Consider the following 5,703-nt stretch of genomic DNA (forward strand, 5'->3'; position numbering starts at 1 on the left):
ACTTATAATTAACATACTAACACTAGCCAATATGGTTTTGTAACTCTGTTATCTTGTAATTTTTAATTTATGATACAATATTTACTAAAATAATCAATCACTTTTTCCTGATAGGGAGTAATTTAGAGTAAAGGCATAACAAAGGCCATGTTTCCTTGACACACAGAATCATGATCTCTTTGTTGTTTTGTTTAAGTTTTAATATATTTTTTCTTTCTGTATCACTGTATTCAAAATTTCTTCAGCTAAGTCTTTCAGCAATTATCACTTAAAATTTTAGCTTTCTTTTTATTTTTCTTGGAATCTTATCAGTTTTCACCATATTTAATTTTTTTACTTCTTTGTAGTTTCTAGCTCTTTATTACTCTCTACTGATTATACTCTTTAAATATATTTTCTAGTTCTCTTTTTAAAAAAATAATTATTTTTGTAGAGACAAGATCTCACCATGTTGCACAGGCTGGTTTCAAACACATGGCTTCAAATGATTCTCCCACCTTGACTCCCAAAGTGCTGGGAATTACAGTCATGAGCCACCATGCCCAACACTCTTCTAGCTTTTTATTTCTATATTTCGCTGTATCTGTTTGCATTTCATCTGTCTGCTGACCTTTCAGGCTGAAAGTGACATTTTATTTCTAGAACCATTTTTCTTCAAATTTGTTTGAAATTTCTATGAACATATTTTGATTGCTATATGTATTAGGGTTCTCTAGAAGGAAAGAACTAATAGAATATATAGACAGGAGTTTAGTAAGTATTAAGGCACAAGGTCCCACAATAGGCCATCTGCAACCTGAGGAGCAAGGAAAGCCAGTTCCAGCCCCAAAACGTGAAGAACTTGGAGTCCAATGTTCGAGAGCAGGAGGGTCCAGCATGGGAGAAAGATGTAGGCTGGGAGGCTAGGCCAGTCTAGTCTTTTCAGGTTTTTCTGCCTGCTTTATATACTAGTCACTCTTGCAGCTGATTAGATGGTGCCTAGTCAGTTTAAGGGTAGGTTTTCCTTCCCCAGTCCACTGACTCAAATGTTAATCTCTTTGGCAACACCCTCATAGACACACCCAGGGTATCAGTACTTTGCATTCTTCAATCCAATCAAGTTGACACTCAGTATTAACCATCATAAGTACACACCTTGTCAACTTGAACCCATATACATCTCCTGAGATCATACATAATCTTCAAATAAAAACAATAATAAAATCATAATTATGCCTAACACAATACAACTATCTTTCATTCAACTGGAAATGCACCAGTCACCAACCCAATTACTGTTATATAAAGTTAACAATACTTACATGCTCATGTGAAGTCAAAAAATCTTATGTCACATGATAAAGGAGAAAGGAAATAAAATGAAGATATTTTCTTAGTACAAGCACAAACATGTTTTTAATAAAATAAGGAGAAAATACCCATAACAATTACAATCCTCATTTCTGCAGCTTGACATATGGTCTTAACTGGTTTTGATAACTACCTTCTTCTACTTCCCACTCTGTATTCCCTTTGCCTGCAGCAAGCACCTCAGCAGGTTGTTGTTATTTTCCTGGTAGAGTGATCCAAATGTTGATTCCTGAAGTGTCTGGGCCATTTGTAGTCCTACCTAGATTGATCTGTTGTAGTTTCCCATTGACCTTAATCACATCATGGTAATACTAAGAGATGCCCTCATAGATCTCCTGTATTCCATGTATACTCTTCCCTAACTCTCTTGTAGAGTACAGATTGATTTCATCTCGATAGTCTAGGTCAATCACCACAGCCAACACTGTAACTCCCTTCTTAGCCTGTTGACTTAAGGGTAGGAGGAACCCAAAGTGTGCAGGTGGCAAACTTAACTTCCAGTTTAATGAAATTTTTGTTTCTCCTGGTGGCCGCATTCCTTCATCTGGAACTAAGACCTCTAAATCAGCAGAAAGTAATGTCGTGAAAACAAGAAGCAAAAATTTTGCTGATGAATCATTATGGGTGATGGTGAGTGGTGCCACTTCTACTTACACCCCCTGATTCCTGAACCTGTGAATCCTGGCTATGGGAGAAACAGTACTATATATTGGATGCTGATTCAGAGCATACATGACCTTCTGGAGAACTTTGCCCCAGCCCTGCAATGTATTTTCACCTAATTGGCATTGTAACTGTGACTTCAAAAGGCTATTCCACAGATCTATCAATCTATCCTTTTTAAAGTAATGGGAAACATGGTAAGACAAGTGAATTCCATGAGCACAAACCCACTGCCACACTTCTTTAGCAGTAAAGTGAGTGCTTTGGTCAGAGGCAATGCTGTGTGGAATACCATGATGGTGGATAAAGAGTTCCATGAACCCATGGATGGTAGTCTTGGAAGAAGCACTGCATGCAGAATAGGCAAACCTATATCCAGAGTAAGTGTCTATACCAGTGAGGGCAACTGTCTGCTCTTTTTATGATGGAAGAGTCCTGTATAATCAACCTGCCACCAGGTAGCTGGTTGATCACCCTGAGTAATAGTGCCATATCAAGGGCTCAGTTTTGGCTTTTGCTGCTGGAAAATTGGGCACTCGGTAATGGCAGTAGCCAGGACAGCCTTAGTGAGTGGAAACCCATGTTGCTGAGCCATGCATAGCCTCCATTCCTGCCACCATGACCACTTTGTTCATGGGCCCATTGGGCAATGACAGGGGCGGCTGGAGAAAGAAGTTGAGTAGTGTCCACAGAACAGGGAATGGGTCATTCTATCCAATTGATTATTAAACTTCTCCTTTTATGTGGTAACCCATTGGTAGACACTCACATGGGATACAAATATCTTCACAGTTATTGACCAATCAAAGAGGTCCATCCACATGTCTTCGCCATATTCCTTTGTCACTAATTTTCCAATCATGCCTCTTCCAAGTCCATGAACATCCAGCCAAATCATTGGCTACAGCCCATGAATCAGTATATAATCACACATCTGACCATTCCGTTTTCCATGCAAAGTACACAAACAAGTGTACTGCTTGAAGTTCTGCCCAATGGGAAGATTTTCCTTCACCACTGTCCTTCATGGATGTCCTAGAAAGGGTTTCTAGTGTTGCAGCTGTCCACTTTTGGGCGGTGCCTTCATATCGTGCACAGCCATCTGTGAACCAGGCCCTAGTCTTCTCTTCTTCTGTCAACTGATCATGGGCAACTTCCCATGAGGCCACTGGTACAGGCTGGGGAAGAGAAGGTAGGGTACCAGAAGTGGAGACCATGGGCATTGGAGCCACTTCCTCATGTAACTTAATTGTGCCTTCAGGAACTGCTTGAGCATGATCACATATATATCACTTCCATTAGATGATGGAATGCTGCTGTGCATGATCCACTTTATGGCTACATGGGTTAGAAAGCACCCAGTTCATGATAGGAATTTCAGGTCTCATGGTGACTAGACAACCCATACTCAAATGTTCAGCTTCCACAAAAGCCCAGTAATAGGCCATGAAGCTGTCTCTCAAAAGGAGAGGCATCTACAGAAGATGGCAGGGACTTGCTCCAAAATTCTAGAGGCTCCATTAGATCTGCTGAGTCATATGACCCAAGTGGCAGAGCAGCTTGCACAGCTGCCTGGTCTTATTGCAGAGCCTTCTCCTGTTCTGGACCCCACTCAAAACTGGCAGTCTTTCAGGTCACTCAATAAATGGGCTGGAGTAACACACCCAAATGAGGAATGTGTAGCCTCCAAAATTCAAATAGGTCCACTAGGCCTCTTTCTTGTGCCTCTTTCCTGGTTATAGGAGGGGCCAAATACAGCCACTTATCCTTCACCTTAGAAGGAATATCTCAAAAGGCCCCATACCACTGGATCCCTAGAAATTTTACTGAGGTAGAAGGTCTCTGAATTTTAGAAGGATTTATATTTCATCCTCTGGCATGCAAATGCCTCACCAATAAGTCCAGTCTGTTTTCTACTTCTTCCTCACTGGATTCTATCAGCATAATGTCATCAATGTAAGGGACCAGTGTGATATCTTGTAGAAGTGAAATGCAATCAAGGTCTCTCTGAATAAGATTATGACACAAAGCTGGAGAGTTGATATACCCCTGAGTTAGGACAGTAAATGTATATTGCTGGCCTTGCCAGCTGAAGGCAAATTGCTTCTGGTGGGCCTTAAGAACAGGAATGGAGAAAAAAAGGCATTTGCCAAGTCAATGGCTGCATACGAGGTACCAGAAGATGTGTTAATTTGCTCAAGCAATGAAACCACATCTGGTACAGCAGCTGCAATTGGAGTCACCACTTTGGTTAAGCTTACAATAAGCCACTGTCATTCTCCAAGATCCATTTGTCTTCTGTACAGGCCAAATGGGAGAGTTGAATGGGGATTTGGTAGGAATCAGCACTCCTGCATCTTTCAAGTCCTTGATGATGACACTAATCTCCACAATCCCTCCTGGGATGCATATTGTTTTTTATTTAAAATTTTTCTAGGTAGAGGCAGCTCTAATGGCTTCCATTTGGCCTTTCCTCCCATAATAGCCCTCACCCTACCAGTCAGGGAGCCAATGTGAGGGTTGTGCCAGCTGCTAAGTATATCTATGCCAATTATGTATTCTGGTACTGGGAAAATGACCACAAGATGAATCTGGGGATCCACTGGTCCCACTTCAAGTCAGACCTCAGCTACAACTCCATTAATTACATGACATCCATAAGCCTCTACTTTAACTGGAGATCCACAATGACATTTTGGGTCCCCAGGAATCAATGTCAGCTCAGAGCCAGTGTCCAGTAGTCCCTGATGTATCTGATCATTTCCCTTTCCCCAGTGCACAGTTGCCCTGTTAAAAGGCTGGAGCTCTCCTTGGAGAAGAATGGGACAAAGATTAATAGCATAAATTGTCAGTAGTGTAGTGGGGTCCTTCCTCAAGGGGACCAAGCATCCCCTTTATTCAGGGGATTCTGGGTCTGTAAACTGGCTCAAGTCTGGAAATTAATTGAGAGGCCGTGATTCCCTCCTCTGTTTTTATAATTCAAATTAGTCTTTAGTCCATTTGACCTAAAAGTTTTCTGCTTATATAAATTAAGTAGGAATGCAGTAGGCTTTCTATCAATTTCACTTATGAGATCATGGTGATTACTTAGCCGATGCCGGAGTGTTACAAGAGTCAAACTTCTGATTGCTGCTTTGCCCCTGCTGTCCATTACGGAAGCTCGCCCACCCTGCCTCTGATGGTTGACTGCCAGCCCTTGGCCCCTGCCACCTTGGGATCCAATTATTCCCATTGGATTTAAGTTTTGTAGTTGGGTGACTGTGATTCCCACTGTTAGATCAGACACACAGAGAAGAGCAATTACAGGGCCCCCCAAAGATGCAGGTGCTGACCTCGCAAATCTATTTTGCATTGCATTGTTAAACTGTATATCTTCTGGATCCTTTCAGCTGGGATGAGTAGGTCTAAAATGACTAATCCACTCCACCATCCCAATCTCCCTAATCCTTTGGATCCCTACTTCTACATTAAACCAAGGGAGATCAGGCATTTCCAGCTCACTCACAGTGGGCCATCTTGCAATTCCTATTTCAGCAAACAAACTATTAGAACCCTTTTTAACTCTCCAAGCTGCAACATTAAATGCAGAGTCCCTACTTAGTGGGCCCAAATCATTAAATTCAGCCTGATCCAACTCTATGTTCCTTCCACCACTATATCACACCCTTAGTATATATTCCCATGACTGTT

Source organism: Nomascus leucogenys, chromosome 10 (assembly GCF_006542625.1).
Source record: "Nomascus leucogenys isolate Asia chromosome 10, Asia_NLE_v1, whole genome shotgun sequence".
NCBI lineage: Eukaryota > Metazoa > Chordata > Mammalia > Primates > Hylobatidae > Nomascus > Nomascus leucogenys.